General features: G+C 41.7%; 2 long non-coding RNA genes across 2 annotated transcripts; one reads left to right on the forward strand and one right to left on the reverse strand.

Moving 5' to 3' along the window:
• Positions 1-3,289: 3,289 nt before the first annotated feature.
• Positions 3,290-7,443, reverse strand: LOC142827382 (uncharacterized). The gene is made up of 3 exons (XR_012902107.1): positions 7,209-7,443; positions 4,519-4,570; positions 3,290-3,425 (listed from the first exon to the last, which is right to left on the reverse strand). It is a non-coding gene; the product is annotated as an uncharacterized LOC142827382 (long non-coding RNA).
• Positions 7,444-9,604: 2,161 nt separating this feature from the next.
• On the forward strand, positions 9,605-20,770 carry LOC106732340 (uncharacterized). Its single transcript, XR_003090285.2, has 2 exons — positions 9,605-11,543; positions 20,190-20,770. It is a non-coding gene; the product is annotated as an uncharacterized LOC106732340 (long non-coding RNA).
• The last annotated feature ends 1,531 nt before the right edge of the window (positions 20,771-22,301 follow it).

Genomic DNA, 22,301 nt, shown 5'->3' on the forward strand with positions numbered 1-22,301 from the left:
CATTTAGTTTTTTTAAGGCCCAAGAAAAATTTTCAATAACTTGTCCACATTTCTGGGAGCGAACATGATTTGTTAACATTGTTTTTCAGTTAACTAAAATCAGATTAAATTGGAGATAGGGCTGACAGCCTAGGCCTAGGCCTTTTTCTATATTAATGTATCCTTTAACATGCCACAGAAATAATTTACATCTTGTAACTAAATTTACATGAATTAGATGATTTTAAGCAACTCTGCAGACTGAGCATTAAAATCTAACCACAGGTTTCATGTCCACATTAGGATACAAAAAAACACCGCATCAATTTTAAATTGCATCGGTGTTATTTTTCTTGACTATGATACAAAAAACTTTCAACATGCAACTACTGTAATGCAAACTAATCGCTATCCACACACAAAAAGGTCAAGAACCATTAACACCATGCAACTTTATGGGATCCAAGGCTTTGGTTATCTGTTCAGTGTCAGTGATGTCATTGGGGAGCATGTTATCAAGTGAGTCAGCTGCTCAGGAAATAAAGTTTCAGTTTAAACAATCTTTCAGAAAGGGGTGTCCTGCTCAGAAGTTGTGTTTGTTGAACTAATAAACTCATGACAGTGTTAGAAAGGAAAGTCTTACTACTCATTTTCCTTGTTTATATCGTCATTAGGAAACATCTGTGAACAATTCTGTTTTGTTTTATTTATTTCTTTAGATTACTATAGATTCAAAGGTTGATAGTTTAGGTAGCCTCTTATTCTTTAAAACCTGGTCATTTGGGATTTACTTGAGGTCACCAAAGCCACTTTTTTTTCCCAAATGGAGAGAACTCGTCCCTGTTTACACAGCTTGAACACAACAGAAATCTTCTTTAATGTTTGTTACCAATGTGACAGTGCTTCTATGCATACAACCTGCTAGTCCATTGGATTGATTTAAACTGTAATCAGAAAAACCCATGCCACCTACCTGTTAAAAATCTGATAGGTTTATTAGCAAGCATTATGTTTGTGAGTGAGCTATATGCTGGAATTTAAAAGGGCATCAGAGACATAGATTAAGGCTTCAAACTTTTAAGACCTGCTGTGGAGGACAACTTCTATGGCACACATAACTCTGCCACAAGGTGATAAGTATGAAGTGAATATTTTAGCAATGAGCAGCCACTAATTAACACAAAATTTATTTACTCTAAAGATAAATATGTTTGGAAACGATAAATGTTTCAGAAAGAATGTTTGGCTATCAATTGTTCAAGTGTTAATTAGCATGCCTTGGCAGTGTTGTGAAGAAGTGAGCCTGTCCGCTCCCAGCAACTGAGATGTTATGTTATTTGGAGTTGATTCTCATCAGACAGTGGTTTTACAGTGGTGTAAATCCACTAACTACAATGGAGTGACTTCTGATTTATACCACTCTAAATAAGATCATAATCAGATTCTCTGAGTAGAACACACATGTCCTAGACTTCAGTATTGCTTTATAAGGGGGTATTTTTAATTTGATTCTATGGCTTGTCAGATTCTATGGCTTATATAGAACATCATCACTCCAAAAGTGTTACACTGCAGATTCATTTTGCCTAGTGTACCACATATGTGAGGCACTAGGAAAGATTACCCTGCTGAATGTAGCTTTGATTCTATTTTCTCTGTACAACCATTTTAAATACAAGAAGCCTACCCTACTTTTCTGCTAGGTAGCTGGGCTGTGAGGGGATTGGAGAATCATTCAGAGGAGAGTGCACACTCTGTGCTCTCTTTCATCAAGATTTTCTATTCATTCTTTGCTAGTTGTGTTCCTTAATTTCAGGCTATGTCTACACTAAAAATGCTACACCTGTAGCACTTCAGTATAGACACTCATTACAGAAACGGGAAGGTTTCTCCCATCACTGTAATTACTCTATGACCCCAAGAAATGGTAGGTAAGTTGATAAAAGAATTCTGCTGTTGAGCTAACACTATCTATACCAGGTGGTAGGATGGCAGAGCATGGCATCTTGGGGAAGGAGAAGGTTCACACCCTAGGGCTATGTCTAGACTGCAAGCCTCTTTCGAAAGAGGCTTTTTCGAAAGATACTTTCGAAAAAACCTCTTTCAAAAAAGAGCGTCTAGACTGCAAGCAAAACTTTCGAAAAAGCAAGCCGCTTTTTCGAAAGAAAGCAGAGAGTGAGTCTGGATGCTCTCTTTCTAAAAAGCCCTGTTGGCATTCAAGAATGCCTTTTTTCGAAAGAGCACTTTCAAAAAAAGGCGTTCTTCCTTGTGAAATGAGGTTTACCGCCGTCAAAAGAAAAGCCACGTTCTTTCGATTTAATTTCGAAAGAACGCAGCTGTAGTTTAGATGCAGGTGAAGTTTTTTCGGAAAAAGGCTACTTTTTTCAAAGGAATCGTAAGTATTTTAAATACTAGGGATAGGGGTGAAATCCTGGCATGGTTAAAGGCAATGGGAGGTTTGCCATTGAATTCTATGGGCCAAAATTTTACCCTAGACATCCGAGCTTCAGACTTTATCCCATTCGTATTGATTGAAGATGAGTGTATTGTGAGCATTTCCTTTTATCTGTTGGGGAAGTGGGGAACAGCACAGTGAAGAATCGCTACATTTGTTGGAACATGCAATGCATACTATGGCCCCAAATGCTTAAGTTCATAAGAACATAAGAACAGCCAACCTGGGTCAGTCCAAAGGTGCACTTAGCCTAATATCCTGTCTTCTGATAGAGGCCAATGCAAGGCTATGTCTACACTGTGGAAGAGGAAGAGGAAATGCAAATGGAGAGTTCATTTGCATATCTCGTGCTCTTACTTGCATATCTTCTTCTGATCCTTTTTGCGGAAGAGGTTTTTGCGATAAAAAGCCCTATGTAAATGGGTCCATTTGTCAGATATAACCCTTTTGTGCAAGAGCCTGTAAATCTCATTTTTTGACTACTCTCATGCACATTATTGTTACTAATTTATTTCTCTTGTGACAGTGCTTGGATCAGGTCCTGGACCAGACATGGACCAGGACCCCAATGTGCTAGGTGCTGTACAAGACTGAAGGAAAGATTGCCCTTGCCCCAAAGAGCTTACAGTCTCAATAAGAGTTTACCATCTAAGCAAGATAAACCTTTATAGGGTTCAAGCCTAAAAGTAAACAGTCTTTAGGGCAGAAATGATGTCAACATTTATATTAGCACAGCACCAATCACACTGGCCACTAATATAAACCGATAATAATCAACAATTACAACTACTTAAATTTTAAAGTTTTTTTGAAAAAAATTACCATAATATTGGTCTTCTCCACTTTATTCAGAAATCCCATTGCTGGGTGAACGAATGTTAAGCAGTGGGTGGAGGAGAAGAAAGATGCATGTCGGTGTTCCTTGTAAGTTGAGCACTTAGACGAACACCTAGAAGCGATTCAGGTTCCACTCAGCTAATTAGCAGAGCATCTGCAGTGGGCAGAGACAGCAGCATATGTTTCTATTGGTGGTGCACTTCTGCACATGCCTCAGGGTACATAACAAAATGTATTCCTCACATGGATGGAAAAATTAGAGGGAACATTGGTGCACATTAACTCTAACTTAATCTTTTCTAGTATACAAAGTCTTTATGTGGGTGAAAGTTCTTTTCTTGATTTTCCTTTGCGTGTGCATGCGCTCACATGAGCCTTTTTTGATGTAGAAGTTAATATTACAATAAGGTAATAAAATGCTCATGAAGTCTGCCTTGATAACTAGTGGTAAAAAAATGTACAAATAAAAGTAAAAAATGATGCCTCTGTAATATAGGTAAACCTCACACCTCGTGTCAACATCATTGTGTGTCATAACTCGACTATTTTCATTTTTCATTGTCTCTTTTTTTCAGAATTGGACATTTCAAAACCAGAATTTCTGAATTTCAAACAACAAAAAAAATCTGCTTTCAAAATTTGCTACTTATTGAAAATAATCCGATGGCATGACTAAGATATTCAAGTAAAAATTAATAGTGTCAATACTAACCACAAAAAGAGAAACAGAACCTAAAAACACATTTTTCAGAACTATCCATAAAACATATGTTTTTATTTTACAGGGAAACTTTTGAAAATGGAAATTGACTGTCTTCTGGTGAGATGATGAGCAGCAGACGCTCGCAATGACTTTAACAGGACATGTGTGTATGTGCTGTATCTCTAGATATCAAGCTAATAATATATCATAAATCGGGGTGGGGAACCTTTTTTGGGTTGGGGTCCGCTGACCCACATTCCTCTTGCAAACCAGAGCCTACAGGGTTCCAGGCTAGTAGATTTTGGAGCACCAGCAAAGGCTCAATCAGGCCTGAGGGCTTTAGGTTCCCCATCCCTGGCATAAATCCTACTAATAAAGTTTGGAGGGCATGGGAAACAGTGTCATAGAAACCATTTTGCACCCCGACATTGCATCAGTTAAGCACGTGCTTATTTTTACGCATGCTTTTTACGCATGTTTTTATTTTCACTGATTTAACACTTAGCATGTAAATAGTCCCATTTACGTCAATGTGTCAGCATACCTAAGTCTTTGCAGGATTGGAACCTTCATTTTCAGCAGGTAGCGCCAACTGCCTGTAATAAATTAGTATTTTAGATCTGCTGATATGAATCATAGGAGTTGCAAATTTTCAGCACCAGGAGGAAGTATATAAAAACAAAAGCAGTTCACATGTAAAGGAACAGAGGAAGCTCTAAATACTGGACCATACATTAGCCCTGTTCTGGACTGAGCAGCATTATTGCCTTTTTGATCACAGCTGTATTCCTTATTGTAATATTGGTATAATCAAATTATCATCATATTGGTATACACTTTTTCTCCGTATGCTTCTTTCATAGTTAGTCCTCTTCCTGTATCACTACATTTCTGACATATTGGCTATGTCTACACCGGCATGATTTTCCGGAAATGCTTTTAACGGAAAAGTTTTCCGTTAAAAGCATTTTCGGAAAATCGCGTCTAGATTGGCAGAATGCTTTTCTTCAAAAGCACTTTTTGCGGAAAAGCGTCCGTGGCCAATCTAGACGCGCTTTTCCGCAAAAAAGCCCCATTTGCCATTTTCGTGATCAGGGATTTTTTGCTGAAAAGAAATCTCTGCTGTCTACACTTTTTTGGAAAAAGACTTTTGCCCGAATGGGAGCAGCATAGTATTTCCACAAAAGCACTGACAATCTTACATGAGATCGTCAGTGCTTTTGCGGAAATTCAAGTGGCCAGTGTAGACAGCTGGCAAGTTTTTCCACAAAAGCAGATGATTTTGCGAAAAAACTTGCCAGTCTAGACACAGCCATTATGTGTGTATTATGATGGGTATTGTAGTCGGTGCGTTGTAACCATGCTTATTCTTTCCTGCTGGCATTTCATCTTTGACTCCCCAGATACACAGCTTACACTTTAACTTCAGTACTGATAAACTTGATAAACAGGTAATAACAATGACATACGTCACAGATGACATCAGTGGTATCTGTGTGCACACTGCAGGCAGTATGTTGCTTCATTTATGATGACTCAAGTGATACTCAGTTCTGTTAAGTAACAAGGTTTTTTTAGTATGTATTCACTCAGTGAGTAATCATTATTTAAAAAAAAAAAAACCAATGCACAGTATTTTGCACTACTGGTCTCAAATAGTTATACTACAATAAGATGAATTATCAGGGAAGAGTTGAAGTGTGAAGTTTTTTATGTCACTTGCTTTCAAGTACCATTCTTGTCAAGTCCAATAATTTTATCTTGAATCTTGCTATAATTAATATTTTACTTACAGCTTCTGCTCCAGAGGCATGAGATGATGTGAGAATCTCAGTTTTCATTTACAAAATAAAAGTAAGTTTCTAGCCCTGGTGGTTGTGAACAAAAGCTTTAAAAGATGAGGCTGATGGTTCAAAAACCAAAATGCACATAAAAACCATGAAGTGTTATTTTAATCTCATTGATTTGAATGTTTATGTCTGGCAACACTGCCACATGTTGGGATGTTTTTTTTGTTGGTGTTTGGGGTAGCGCCATTGTAAAAATATGAACCATTTGCAAGATTCAGACCTGAATTTAAAATTTCAAAACATCCACAAAGTTCAAGGGCATTGGTTTGGGACCATTTGTAGTTACTGGAGTAGTTTACATAGATTCTGACCTTTTAAAAATCCATAGACTCAGTGAATGGAGAAAATACTGAAAGGCCAAGCTGTACCTCATACATATGGCATGTAGTTAGGAGGCAAATATAAAGTTACACACCATCAGAAGGAGTTCCATAAAACACTGAGGAATATGTGGAGCAAAGAGACTAGGTAACTACTGCTACTTCTTTATTACATGATTGGGTAGCTCCAGACCTGCCGACAGGAGCCCGGCATTTCAAAGAGACTCTTAGCTGCCATTGTTGCCACAGTAGCAGTGGTGGTAGCCAGGTGCTCCGGGCCCCTTTGAAATGTGATTCCATGGTTCTGTGGTGCTCTGAGGGCTGGGGAGGAGGGCCTAGCACTGCACTCTGGACTGTGCTAAGGGCTGACTGCCTTCAGCCCCACTCCTTTTGCCCACGGCCCAGCCCTTCCAGGGGTGCAGAGCCAGATCCCCCTTCCCCTGCCCCCACCACACACACACCAATCCACACTGTCAGCCCCACTGGGTAGCTCTACTGACTGGTGTGCACAGGAGAGATAGAGGCATGGTGCTTCCACCACACCCACCCTATCTCCAGGGGAGTAAGAAGGGATTGGAATTATGCCAAGCCCTTCATGTGGACCCTCACAAGTGGGAGAGTCATTTCCCTTTGCCCTCTCTCACATAGCAATTGCTCAGCTCCCACAACAGAATCAGTTAACTCTCATCCTCAGTGTTTCCTTGAATGCTGACACAATAGCTGCCAATAACCCTTCATATTACCAAAGCCAACAGCGCAGGCCTCTGGGCAAGATGAGGTGAGGGGCTGGCTCCATGCTCCCAGAAGAGGGGGGGCTGGGCATAGCCATCCCTCTGCGCCAACAGGAATATGGTGAGCTCCCCCCACCCTTCGAGCCACCCAAAGTGTGCGGTGCTCTGCCAGCGATTTAAAGGGCTCTGGGCTCTGGCTGCCACCCCCACTGCTACAGTAGCAGGGGTGGCAGCTGGGAACCCCAGGTCTCTTTGAATCATCAGTGGGCCTGTTACCAAATGACATGCATACTTTACTGGAACTCTACAGCTAATAACAAGACTGGCACCTACCAATACTGCCAAGATTCCTTCAGTTCTGAGCATTTCTTCTTTCTACTGTTGTTTCCACTAGTGTTGCCAATATTGTTTAGCCTTCATTTTCATCACATTTCCTTAAAGAGCTCTGAACAACAGTCATTTCCCATATGACTTTTGTTATCGTTCTAGTTAAAACAACACTTACAGAGTAAACTTCAGCATAAATCTACAGAGAAAGAGGCTACCTCTGTCTCACAGCGGTAGTGAGGCACATTTTTCGGCTCTGAGAACACCTCAGAGAACTTTGAACAAATCTACTAACTTCAAAGCAAGGTAATATCTTCTCAATGACATCATCTTCCCCTTCCTTAGAACTGAGAACTCACTGTTCTCTGAACTAGAGTCAGGAGGGTTTATGTGCCAAAGGTATTATACCACAGTTTCACTTAGGTGTGCTCAGATTTTTAAATCATCCATGGCTGACCTGCTGGATAGAGTATAATTTGCTAATGATAAAACTCTTCCCTTTCTACATGTCAGCATTCAAGGGTTACTCACGTCAAACTGGAAGGCTTATTTTAAGATGGTCCTAAGAGGCTGGTGTTTGCATTAACATTAAATACTGTCTTTAAAAAAATGATTTTTAATACTCAGTTGGAATATAAGGCTCAATTATATTATCAGATGTACTCAGGGGGGAATCAGAGAGAATAAAGAAAACTGCCCTTAGCAAAATGTTCAAGGTATGCCTCAGCATAACCTTGTAAGAAATGAATCTTTAGAAGGCAATGACAGCCTAAATGTTTGACATATATTCTGAAGACAGAGAGGATCTGAAGCAATTATAAAGCCATTCCATACATAGGCTGGAAAACTACCTATGCAAGTTACAGCCAACATTTGTTTGCATATAAGCAAACACCAGTAATTTTCCATTCCTGAAAGAATGGAATAATACATAACGGCTGCCATGCACTGTTGAATTCCTGACAGTGATCTCAACAGCTACTTACAAACCAACCTCAGCATTTACAACTTTTTAATTACAGAAACCCAGAGACTTGCAACACATCTTGCTTTCATGACCTAAACAGTATAATCAGTGACTTTACCCAGGACCACACAATAATGTTCCTGTTCACTGGAGCATAGAGCATAGCAATTTATACACAGCAGCACCTTCCTACACACTCCACAAATATCAGCCTAGGTCTTCTGCTTTTACCAATGCCAAATGGCAAAAAGAAAGGAAGGGAAAATAAATTTATTTAAAAATGCAGAAGGAAGAAAAATTTCAGTAGCATCTTATTCCCTAAGCAGTGCCATTAAAGTTGTTAGGGTTTCACACAAACAAAGAAACCAGGATATAGGAGATTGAGACCTCAGTTATGTGGCTGTGGGCTGCAATTAGCGAAGATGACTCTGAGAGAATGAGACTGAACACAGACAATAGATACAGCAAATGTAAAACGAAGGAAAGTGCTATTTTTGATTCCTCAGAAAACATATTTTCTACTATGTTGCCATTTACTAAAGGATCTCAATATGCTTAACAAGATATTATGTGCTTTTCCCCAAAGGAGTGATAAAGGCATAGAGTGCACCAGTATAGAGAGCGTCTATACTGCACCATTATTTTGAGATAATTAGCATTATTTTGAAATAACAATGCGAGTGTTTACACAGCAATTCTGTTATTTCAGAATAATATTAAAATAACGGACGTCTTATTCTGACTTCTGTAAGCCTCATTCCACGAGGAATAACGCCTATTCTGAAATAACTATTTCAAAATAAGGCGCGTGTAGACTTTTCCACTTAGCTCCAGTTCTGCTATTTCGAAATAGCCCTGCAACAGGGGCAGTGCCTCCTAGGGTTCTAAATGGAGATAGCAGGTCTACATTAGGGAAGCCTGCCTCGGACTAATTTTGAGGCTTCTCTGCAGTGTAGATGTGCTATTTTGAAATAAACTATTTCCGAATAACTATTCCAGAATAGCTTATTTCAAAATAGTGTGCAGTGTAGATGTACCCAGGGGCTGTGTCTACACTGGCCTCCCTTCCGGAAAAGGGATGCTAATGTAGCACTTTGGAATAGGCAAATCCGCGGGGGATTTAAATATCCCCCGTGGTATTTGCATTAACGTGGCTGCCGCTTTTTTCCGGCTAGGAGATAAGCCGGAGAAAAGCACCAGTCTAGACGTGATTCTCCAGAAAATAAAGCCTTTTCCGGAGGATCTCTTATTCCTACTTTCAAGTTGCATCACTTTCAAGTAGGAATAAGAGATCCTCCGGAAAAGGCTTTATTTTCTGGAGAATCACGTCTAGACTGGCGCTTTTCTCTGGCTTATCTCCAAGCCAGAAAAAAGCGGCAGCCATGTTAACGCAAATACCGCGGGGGATATTTAAATCCCCCGTGGATTTGTCTATTCCAAAGTGCTACATTAGCATCCCTTTTCTGAAAGGGAGGCCAGTGTAGACACAGCTATAGAGAATATATAGCCTGTTTTCAACTATCCACTTATTTGAAGAGCCTAATTTGAGACACTTGGGGCCTAATTTTCAGAGGTGTTGAACACTCACAATGCCAGCTAAAATCCATCCGAATTCTGGGCACTCATGCCTCTGCAGATCAGGACTTAGGTATCTGAAGATGAGCACCTACAAATTGATGCAGGAAAAATAAGTGGATACTTTTCAAAAGTACACTTTTCAAAAGTGCCTCAGGTGACCCAGTTACAGGACAGAGGCACAGAACTGATGGATTGGAATAGATTATATATGGGACTGGACTAGATGACCTGTCAAGGTCCCTTTTGTTCCTACATTCCTATGATTCAATCTTGAATCCCAGCCCCATGATCCAACCACCCGACATGCTGCTCCCAAATGTTAGCACTGGAAGCTGGGGAAAACAATTGATGTTGTAATAGTAGCATCAAAGCTGCTAAGAACTGGATTGGCTCTTATCTGCCTTAAATTTGAGGTAATGGCTTTTGCAAAATTTACTTTTTTTCAAAGACAAAAACTCTAGTGCCTTATGTACATCTGAATTCATTCCTATTCTTTGTGGATTAACGTGGCGGTGTAACTAGGATACTGAATTGTTCAATTGTTCTCACCAGTCTATCTGTAGTTGCTTCTGCGGTGAGCTGAATGCAGTGCACAATGCCATCCTTAAGGAGGTTTGGGGCCTGGGATAGACTCCCCACCTACTGTGCCATCCTTTTCTGGTCCTTGCCCTGCTCTCAATCCATACTTTCCCACAACACCTGCCTCCACCTTCCTCTTAACCACTCCATAAAAGCCAGCTCCTGCCTGCCCCTGCCCCCACGCTGCTGCCTCTGTATAAGAGGCAGCAGTGCTGGGGGCAGGGGAGGGAAGTGCTGAATGTAACTATACAATTAACCAATGAGCCCACATTTACATTATCAGTCACATCCCTCTTACTCCTCGTACAATGAGGGCTTCAGGAATCGGAGTAAGAAGTCCTCCAGCTTGACAGTATTTCAACATTATTTTGAAATAACTGCCTGCAGGATAGAAGTGGACTAATAATGCTAGTTATTTCAAAATAATGTTGCTGTGTAGATGTACCCTTGCAGAATAATGTATTTAAGCTCCCAGGCTCAACTTTTTGAAAGTGTTGTTTAGGTTTCCTTTGGGTATGAGGACTCATAGGTCAGATACAGAGAAACAGGCATTTTCCATATCTTATTTCTGAGAATAAAATACAACTGAAAGTAAGGCTGAAAATTCCACATGGGAGAGCTGTGACAGTATCAGTCCATTCTGATGTGTCCAGAATTCTTTGAAGGAATTACAACGCTATTATTTGCACTTTGGGGTATAATTTTCTTTATATTAAAAAAAGTCATAGTATGTAAGGCGAGCAATAAAGACTTAAATTGACCACTAATGCCTTTTGAAACAGAGATGATGATTCCGAATTTAGTACTGTATGTTTTTCAACATTAACATTCTAGCAACATGCACAAATAAAGCCATACACATACCAACAAACTGTATGCTAGCTAGAAAAGTTTAGCTGATGACAGTCTTGTTATTGTAACAGGAAATGACTCAGCCCTGGCAACTAGAGATCAGATATTTTATTCAGTAGCATTAGGTCACTTCTTTTTTTTTTTTTCTCCTAATCAACCGTTTCAAAAAGGCAACTGGTTTTGTTTGAAAATAAATATCCATTTTAAAATCTATTTCAGGGAGGGAGAAGTTACACATTTACAGTTTTAAATAAACACTTGGTTTAATCCACAACATCTGGAAATCTCTTGTTCCTTTTAACTCTGTTCTCTGTACTTCAGCCTTGCAAAATTCCACTCCTTCAGGCAAGAATTCTCCCCCACTGGTAAGTAAAGTATCATCAGTTTATTTCATTATCATTATCATGCTACTGAAGATGAGCGAGTAGATTTTGTTCCCGGAGGGGATAACTTTCCAAGACAATTCTGCAACGTTGATGTCATCAGTATAGCTAAACGAGAACTACTTCATAGACATTACAGTTGAATCAAATATGTGCTTCATCGTAACAGTACCTTAAATGATTTTGTACCAGTTATTTATATGACCTTTTACTGGTTCTCTTAAAACCCAGGCAAAATTCATTCTACTATTTGAAATTCAATCCTACATTGTGCATTATTTTTTATACATGCATGAACTTTTGCTTATTTTGTTCATCTCTCTCTATATATATAATAACTAAACACAGAGAATGAACAAGGTAACAAAAGAATCAGTATTACTCTTTGCTTCAAACAGCTATACAGAAAGGAACTTATTGCTCAAGTTAATTTAAAACTCTACTTCTAATGACAAACAGCAAAAAGATCCCCAGCAGCAGCACCTCTAAAAAGAACAGGATTTCATCGTTTTCTGAGCATGTTCCTGGTGCAGTTGTCAGAAGTTGTCAGTTTTGTAAATACCAAGGAAACATAACACTCCATATCATCACAATGACTCAGATATACCCTGCATATGTGTATATAAATAACAATGCTAACATTTTATCTAGTCTGGAGGGAGAGAAAGAAAGTTGCAGTGGGTATCTTTGAAAACTCTGTAGAAACTGAATTTATCAGTTGCTTCCATGCTGAGCAAAGCCTAAATTTAGGTATTAAAAATAATAATACTCTAGACAACATCCTACATTGGCCAGTGCAGGAAGACAGCCTCCAGCATTCTTCTTTGGCACCAAAACAAATTATTTTTGTAAATGTGTGAAAAGTGCTTCTTTGAAAACTCACTGCAGTGAAATGAATTTACAATTCAGCATTAAACGAAATATATCTTGAGAAGCCTCCATGCCCTACATTGTTTAGTTGTCATCTTTGTGACACAAGCAGTATTTTATAATTCTAGCTCACTAAAACAGTAGATGACATAAATTTGCTGTTAAAGCAGTGTGGTTTTTTGTGCTCTATCATATAGCAATTTACCCTTAAGCAGGGGAAAAGATAGCAAGCTATCTTGTTCTTCCATCTGCCAAAAACTACTTAACTTGGGGTAGTGCTTCTGTGATTTCAAATTGCACAGACTTAAAGAACTCCAGTGTTATACCTATTAAATATATTGACAGTCTTACCTTCATATTTTCACAGTACAGTGCCATGTTATTTTAGAAATGCATTTCTGTTATAATATTCGAGTTTAATTGCTAACAAGGAGTATATTTTAGCAAGTTAACTGTGTAAAATATTAGAGCGGTAGCTGTGTTAGGTTATGTCTAGACTGCAGGCTTCTTTTGGAAGAAGCTTTTCCGAAAGAGATCTTTTGGAAAAACTTCTTCTGAAAGAGAGCGTCCACACTGCAAAAGCACATTGAAAAAGCAATCTGCTTTTTTCTAAAGGTAGCTATCTACATTGAATGGACGCTCTCTCGCATGTAAGCTGTGATTATGATGGACAGAGTGGGCAGCAGGGCACCTATCCTTTTTCCTCTTCTTTCAAAAGAACTCCTTCTTCCCCATCCACATACGCCTTTTTCTGAAATATCTCTTTTGGAAAAAGGCTTCTTCCTCGTAGAATGAGGATTACCAATTTCAGAAAAAAAACTCTGTTCTTTTGATTTTCTTCAGGAGAACGCAAGTGCGGTGTGGACATAATTTAAGTTTTTTTAGAAAAATGACTGTTTTTCCGAAAAAATTCAGTAGTGTAGACATACCCTTAGCCTGTACCCTCTTTCTTTTGTTGTCCTTATATATACCCATGTCTCTGTAAACTCCACTCCAGGCTTATACCCTAATAAATCTGTTAGTCTCTAAGGTGCCACAGGAATCCTCATTATTTTCATGTATTTACTTGTAACATTATTTTAACCAAGAAATAGCCTTTCAACGCTGGGCAGAGGCTTACTATTTATTCACACTCTAACATTACACCTTAAAATCATTCTTGCACCTTTGCTTTGCTGTATGTAGCGATTAACCACAATATCCTTACCGTGTCTTCATCAATGCTGCCAACTCTTGCAATTTTATTGCAGGGCTCACAATGTTTCATGCTCTTGCTTGAATCAGGTTACCGTGTGAGAAACTAAGCTTTCTTTTTTTTTTAAGTTCTAAGTTCTCATATCTGCAGATAAAAGTGTGACAATGTGAACATTAAATATTCCAGAACCAAAGGGCAAATAAAAAGAACCCAAAGTTTATTATTTTCTAACCCTCAGGATATTAATCCATTTTCATTAGTTGCTAGAGCTTGACTCACAGGTTTTGAATGCATTTTGCAATGATGCCTCATACAAAGCACACTCTAACATATACACACTAACTGTAGTGGACAGTTTGTCATTACAAATCTCCCAATCACACATGTGCTTTCAAAGGTGAGTGCAAATTTTAGTGGGCTTCTCTGATATCTGAAACTCCAAACTTAGAATGTGTTATATTACATTTCAACGCTGATGTATTTGTTTCCCTATTGAAGCAGAGAGCAGAGGGCACATTTAAATGACTTTAATCAGAAGTAGCAATTGGCAAAACAGATAAAGCTTAGCTGCCCGAGTGCTCTGCACAATCCTCAGCCTCACCTGAGGGGCAGACTGACTCAGGGATATAGAAAACCTCTTGGTTTGTCAGGAATTGCCAGCGGTGAAAGTAACTTAAAATTTTTACTGCAACCCAGGTCCCTGCCATCTTTTTAAATAGTTCCCTGCTACTTTCTGCAGCAGCTCAGCCAGCTCTTGACAGAACTGTGCACTAGAGTGCACCCACTTACATTCACTTCTGAGTATTGGCTTAATTTTTATGCCTTGAGGGATCGGGGATCACTGTGCATTATAGCAGCACAAGACCACAAAACATAGTACAAGTTGGACTTCCCTGATCCGGCACCCTCAGGACCTGACTGGTACCAGATGAGGGACTGTGCTGGAGCAGGGGAGGTCATTTCTGATTCCTCTGTTGCCAGTCCCACCGGCTGCCCTGCTGCCCCCCCAGCAGCCCAGCTAAGCCACGTGCTGGGCATCCTAGTTCCCCCAGCAGCCCAGCTAAGCCATGCACCGGGCTTCCTGGCTTCCCTCTCCCCCACCTCCCAGCCTAGCTGAGCCACACACTGGGCTTCCCAGCTCCCATCCCCCACTCCGCAGACCAGCTGAATCACAAACTGGGCTCCCCGGCTCCCCCGGGCAGCCCAGTTGGGTTGTGCGCACCGGGCTTCAACCCCTTTCCACCCCGCACAGCCCAACTGGTCAGCATGCGGGGTTCCCAGTTCCTCCTTCCCCAGCCCAGCTGGGGAGAGTGTGTTGGACTGAGATTATACCCTAACTGGATGTAGACAAACAATGCTATCCCAAAAAGTATTCATTACATCTAGAAGCATTGACTTAAATTGCATGTTTACAGAGCCAGCAAAGATGCAATACCAGATATTTTTCCAAGAAGGCATGTTCTTTATCTAATCATTTGCACAATCAAGTAATAATGATGTCTTTTGTTTTCTCTCATACTTTAACATTTGTGTACATAAAACTTACCTTACTGCCCAGGGCTATTCAAAGTCCCTCCACAGCACTTAAGTACCTCATAGACCCTGCAGGCACTTTGCACAGGGGTGACTTTCATCTTTTTTTAAACACCAGGTTGTTCTCTGACTTTATCAGTATAGAGCACAGTTGGGAGGGAAGGGGAATCTGTTTTTCATCTCATGAGAATTTCCAAGAAGAGAAAATATTTCACAGCCTGAACAGGTACAAAAAGTTGAAATTTCAAAAATTTACACAAACTGAAAAATAAAACAAAATAACAAAAAACAACCTAATTCCCTCTCCCGCCAAAAAACAGATCAGGTCACCTGCCATTTTGTTTCAATAATTTAAAAATATTTTGTTCTGATTTGATTTTTTTTTTTTTACTATTTTTAATGTGAATTAGCTTAAATTTCAAAACAAAAAATTTTGACCCAAGAAAAGGAACATTTTAAATTAGAAAGTTTCCAAACAGAACATATCAACAACTTCAAAACTTTTTAAATCAAAATAGGAAATTTGTTGAAACTGACCCTTTCCTGTGAATAGATTTGGTTTATAAAATCAACATTTCCCAGTGAAAATGTTACAATGAAAAATTTCCAACCAGCACTGGTCCTGAGCTCCAGTCAACCACCATCTTGCATTCACAACAGAAACTTCCATGGCCAAATATGGCCTGATTCAATGGCCGTTGAAGCAAACAGGCAGTTTTCTCTTAACTTTGATGGGAATTTGATCAGAGCCCTAAGGATTAGTGAGTCATCTCTGCAGCACCCCCAATGCAAGACGCTGTTCGAGTTGTATGATAAATCCCAGAATGGCTAAATTTAAAAGAAAGACACACATACACACACACACACACACACACACTACAAGTAGCCTTGAAAGGGTTTTCGTTCAAGGGATACATTTAGTAACTCTTTGAATTTATGCATGGTGCTTAATCCAGGTTCATGGGAGAGGCCAGAGGAGAGTGATGCAGAGCAGCTATTTTTTGGGGGTAGGGGCCATAGCTGGACAGATTCTGACAAAAAGGGTATGTGGGATTCTTACAGAATCCAATGGGGATGGGGTAGGATTTTGGCTGAACTCAGAAGGGGCCTGAAAAACACAGACAAAAAAGGGGTCTGAGACCACAGAGCTGACTGAGAGTCTCAGGCCTGTATGTTTAAGAGGCTCAGGTTGTGCATTAGCTGGGGGAGTGGATCTGAGGGGCACAGTTAGTATGTCTATACTGCAATTGAGACCATGCCTCCCAGCTTGCCTAGTCGGATATGTGCTAGCTCTAAAAATAGCAGTGGTCACTGTAGCACTGGTGGCAGCTTTGGCTTGGCTGTCCCAGATAGGGTTGCCAACCCTCCAGGATTGGCTTGGAGTCTCCTGGAATGGGCATCCGTCTCTCAGTGACTATTGAAAGCAACTCTGGATATTCTAAGAAAAGGACATTGCGTCATGTAAGAAAAGAAAATCTCCCGGAGTAGTTTCAGTCAGAGTTGGCAACCCTAGTGCTGGTAAACACTTGCCTGACCCTCTGGGTCAGGAACAGTCATACTGCTATTTTTAGTGTGATAGTTCTCCTTGAAGTAGCACTTGTCTGCCTACCTAGGCTAAGAGGCACACACCTAGCTACATTGTAGACATACCCATGCTGACTGACTCCAGGCAGCTCAAAGGGAGGCTCAGGCCTGTGTATTTAGGAGGGTCCTGTTACGGGTTTGCTACTCAAATTAACTTAGATGATTTTAGGTTTTGTTCATGAACTACATGCAACTTTTACTTTAAAAAAACGTATTTCAGTCTGACCTACTAATCCGTCTCTTTTCTTGATTATTGATGTGAATTCATTTTAATTTGTGGCTAAGTGCTGCACACCCAGGAAGAGGTAACTACCAGCTCTTCCAAATATAGCTGAGAGCAGAACAAACTGCAACTATTTATCAAGGGGAGCAGAGCTTAGGAAGGGGAGTCCCACAGGTCTAAAGCCTATGGTGGTATATCAGGTAAGTAACCTTCCTTGTGTTCTGAGAAAGAAATACTGAGGCCAAAATGTTCAAACATGGTACATTAAGTGGAAATCAGTGGGACATGTGGGAATTCAAAATCTATAAAAATCAGGCCTACAGTATGGGCAACAGCAGTTCAATGTGCCTTATACTGTAGCACCAATATGCTTCAATTCTGACCACCTCTGTAGAAAGATGTTAGTTTATTGCTCATGTTCTTTTAACCTTTGCAATGTCCTGAGATTCCCAAGGTGGATTTCAGATAGAGTGGAAGTTCTGCAACATGGACTCCTAGCCAGTATAAACTGGACTGAGATCACCAATTCATTCCATGCAGGCCAACAAAAGACATCAGAAATTAGCAACTTTCATTTACTGCCAAACAGGGCTGGATTATAGAACATGAACTTGGAGCTTCTCTTTTGAACCACTCATTCATTATTCTGCACTTTATACACATTTTCTATCAGAGCAATATTTATGGTGAAAGGGCAATATCCTGTACAGCTTTTAATGACAATATGCGTTCACTATTGAAAAGCGAAAGAGAGAAGTCCACATTTTATCACTTTAGGAACAGTGAAATTTACATTATGATTCAGTAATAAATACTGTTGCTGTCAATGGCATTGCAACCGAGGATCCTAGACTATTTGCAAGAGTGAAACTGAATAACTTTTCAGGCCATTTATCAGTATATTTATGGAAAGTGAAACAGCAGTACAAAGAAGGTGAAGCTGCATTCAGAAAATGTAACTAAATGAAATGATGAATGAAAAGGAAACTAATCCAGACTGCTGAATCTTGGGGAGGTTCTTAAGATACATTTCACTTGGACTAAATGCAGTAAGAGCCAGATTAATGTTCCAATAATAGGAGATTCATAGGTGGAAATCCTGAAATTTACCACATGACGTAGGGTGCCAGGAGATATAGGACAGGTGCTGTCATAATGCCATTGAGGATTCAGAATAGTGTCTTCTGAAATACCAGAGCATCCTGGTGTAACAGTAATTCCTTCCAAAGAGACCTCTGCTATGCCATTTGGAAAGAGTATGCATCCACTCCCACAATGTAACCTTCCAGATACTTCATGGTGTGTGGGAGGGGGGACTAATGCTAGCCACATCCCCACTCAGGTGCTCAGCATTGCCAAGAAGCCTTGCTCTCTGCATGTAGCTATTGTGTGTAGCCAAGTTATGGCTGCCATTGGTAAAGTGGAACTGGAATGAGGATGTGCTCCCTGTCTTCTCTGACATATACTGGAGAAGTGTGATGGAAGTCATAACTAGGTCCTAAATCTTTCAGGGTGTGTCTAAACTACATGCCTCCGTCGATGGAGGCATGTAGATTAGCCAGATCGGCAGAGGGAAATGAAGCCGCGATTAAAATAATCGCGGCTTCATTTAAATTTAAATGGCTGCCCCGCTCTGCCGATCAGCTGTTTGTCGGCAGATCGGGGCAGTCTGGACGCACCGCGCCGACAAAGAAGCCTCTCTTGATCGGCACAGGTATGCCTCGTGAAACCAGGTTTACCTGTGCCGATCAAGAAAGGCTTCTTTGTCGGCGCGTCGCGTCCAGACCTCCCCGATCTGCCGACAAACAGCTGAACGGCAGAGCGGGGCAGCCATTTAAATTTAAATGAAGCCGCGATTATTTTAATCGCGGCTTCATTTCCCTCTGCCGATCTGGCTAATCTACATGCCTCCGTTGACGGAGGCATGTAGTTTAGACTTACCCTCAGAGTGCTGAGATAAAGAACTGTGCTAACAACTGTAGTCAAGTGGTCATTTTCAAGAGGCAAGAATCAACTGAATATAATATACCCTATTGCAAGTCTAAACTACATCTGCTTTGTCACTTAGAAAGTGAACATAGATAGATTAGTTTTTCCCTTTTCCTTTGATCCATTTACATTTTAAAAAGCAATGGTTTAAAAGACCTTACAGAACTAGAAAATTAGTTTATTTGATACCTAAACTTAACACCATGTTATCAACAAGGAGGATATATCCTAAAGTTAAAATAGACATCTAGTACTGGGTTTTCATTACCTCACCACATCATTTCAGCATGGGCAGACCTTTGCATCTGCTTAGAGCCACAATGACTTCAACAGGCCCCTGATATGTTCTGGGTGCCGACTGCAGAATGGGGCCTTATGCTGTTTGGGTTTGATCTGAAAAAGACACCCATTGTCTTCAGTGTATGTAGAATGGAGTCCCGTGGCATTATTATTTTTTAAATTGATAAATACAACAAACTTTCTATTGCCCTTTGATTGCTACCATGGAACTGGAGCTGCCCCAGAGCACGTCCTGGCCCCACATGGCCATGCTTGATTATGTGCTGCACATAATATACGGTGCCATGCTGTTACTCCAGGAGCGTGACCATGACAATACTGCAGAGTCCCTCTCTCGGGGTGCTGCAGCTTCACAGCTGGACCTGCAGCCCACCATGGAGAGGCAATTCTGGAGGCTGGACACCAGTTCCGACTGGTGGGACCAGCAGGTAATGGAGCTCTGGGATGACCAGCAGTGGCTCCACAACTTCAGAATGAGGAAGGACACCTTTTTGGAGCTGTGTGCCTGGCTCACCCCCACCCTCTGGAGACAAGACACCCACCTGCAGCCAAGCATCCCCCTGCAGAAGAGGGTCACTATTGCCCTCTGGAAGCTTGACACCCCGGACAGTTACCGGTCGGTGGGCAACCTCTGTTGGGGCTGTCCTCATGCATGTAGGGCCCTCTGGGGCTGCAGTCCCTGCACGGGGTGGGAGGAGGGGGTCAGTCCTGGCTGTGGGGGCGGAGCGGGGGTGGGGGAAGACCCATCCCCCGAGGGATTGTGCCACCCCACCCTCACACAGCCCTGCTGCTGGGGGGAGAGCAGACTGGGGTGGAGGGGGCTCCTGGGAGGTTTGAGGTAGAGAGTACGGGAGGAGGCAGGGATCTCACAAGGGCTCATGCTCCCCCTCCTTCTTAACCTCTGTTTTCTGTATTTCTCCGTGTCCTTCTGCAGGTGGTGAGAGCCATCAACTCCCTCCTGCTGAAGAGGGTCATCCAGATGGGAGACCTGGATGCCACCATGGCCAGATTCACTGTCCTGGGGTTCCCCAACTGGGGGGGAGCCATCGATGGGACACACATCCCCGTGTAAGCACCTGACCATCGAGCGGCCCACTTCATCAACAGAAAGGGCTACTTTTCCATGGTGCTACAGGCCCTGGTCGACCACCATAGACATTTTATAGACGTGTTTGTGGGGTGGTCGGGCAGGGCACTCGACACCCACATCTTTAGAAACTCCAGCCTGTCCCACAAGCTGGAAGCGGGCACATTCTTCCCCCACTGGGAATTCACCATCAGGAATGTGCATATGCCACTGTGCATCATGGGGGACGTGGCCTATCCCATCATGCCATGGCTTATGAAGCCATACACCAGACAACAGGGACCCCCGCAGGCAACAATTTAATGCCCACCTGAACCAGACCAGGAACCAGGTGGAGTGTGCCTTTGGCAATCTGAAGGTGCGGTTTCGTTGTCTTTTACCCCTTCCCTCAATTCCCAATAAAGAAGCCTATGCTGAAATGAAACAAAGCATCTTGGTCTCCTTGCTGGCCTGCATGTAGGTGAGACGGAGTTCTTTCACCGTTCTCCGGACATGCTCAGAGGACCGGAGTGGGTGGCCATGGTCGGCCAAGGTCTCCGCCATTCGGCCGAAGATCTCAGTGTTTCTCTGCCTGGCCCAGGGATCCTGCAGGGCCTCCTCTTGTCCCCACAGCTCCGAAAGGGCCTCGATCTCATGATCAGATCAGGCGGGTGCATGCCTCTTGGTGCCCCTGGATGGGTCCTTTGACTCCTGGGGCTGCTCCCCATGAGGACCAGAAGAGTCGCGGGGGGCAGACATGCTTTGTGCTGGCTGTAGCAGGGAGAGCCGCATGGAGATAGCTGCTGCTTTGGAAAAAGCTTTCTACCATGGGGCTTCTGCAGGGGGCCTGCACCTTTAAGAGGGGCCAGCAGACAGAAACTATAGAGCTGTGATGAGTTTTTAGGAGCGTCCAGCAGAGCACGTGTGCTTTTCCCCAGAGTCTAGTTCTTGCGTAACCACCCCCTGCGGAGCCTCCACACTATCCTTTTTGAACAAGAGCTCTTGTGCAAAAAGGCTTATTCCTCATGGGAAGAGGAATAACTCTTGTGCAAAAAGCCCTCTCTTCTGACAATCTACTGTAAACTTTCTTGCGCAAGAATGGGCTTGTACTATGGACGCTCTGCAAAAACAGCTGTTCTTGTGCAAGAAGCCGGCAGCGTAGACATAGCCTAAGTGTGTGAGTTACACCAGCTGAGGCTTTTGTTTGCCAATTATTTGTATTTAGGAATTTTCTATTTTTGTCTCATTTTAAGCCACGTGTATAAATCTCACAAAAGACATAAACAAAGGAGGCAGGAAAATCACTTACACAAACACCATGGCTACGTCTACACTGGCCACAATTTCCGGAAAAGGGATGCAAATCAGGTAAGTCAGTGTCAGCCAATGGTCAGGGCAGCGAGTGGTGTGTGTGTGTGTACTATACGCCTAAGACTTTAACTGCTGAGACCGGGGTCCCTTGCAGTGGGCAGCCTGGAAGAGGCTGAAAGGCGCCCCAATAAGTGTACAGGGAGAGCTTATTACGCTTCAGATTTCAGCTGCTAGAATTTCATAATTCCTTCGCAGCGGGCAGCCTCGGGGAGACTGAGAAGCGCCCCAACTGAATTTTGCCACCTGGGTGTGACACAAATCCGAACGCCCAAGCTCTTCCTATACTATGTCCCTTTATGACCGGCTGAAGTTCTTTTAAATTGTGCTTGGTTCTATTACAGCAACTGAAGGAGTCAGGTTAAAGCTTAAACAGTTACAGGTTTATTTGAGGAGGCTTATAAATCATGTGGTTGCAATGGCTATTGTTCTATTTCTTAACTGCTGGCAAATTAGATAGATAGATAGATAGATAGATAGATAGATAGATAGATAGATAGATAGATAGATAGATAGATAGATAGATCTTAAAAAAATGGTTACAAGAAAAATAAAGATAGGAAATAGAAAATAATGGTACCAAATGACAGCTTAATCTTTAAAGAGCTCTAT

This window comes from Pelodiscus sinensis, chromosome 2 (assembly GCF_049634645.1).
Source record: "Pelodiscus sinensis isolate JC-2024 chromosome 2, ASM4963464v1, whole genome shotgun sequence".
Taxonomy (NCBI): domain Eukaryota; kingdom Metazoa; phylum Chordata; order Testudines; family Trionychidae; genus Pelodiscus; species Pelodiscus sinensis.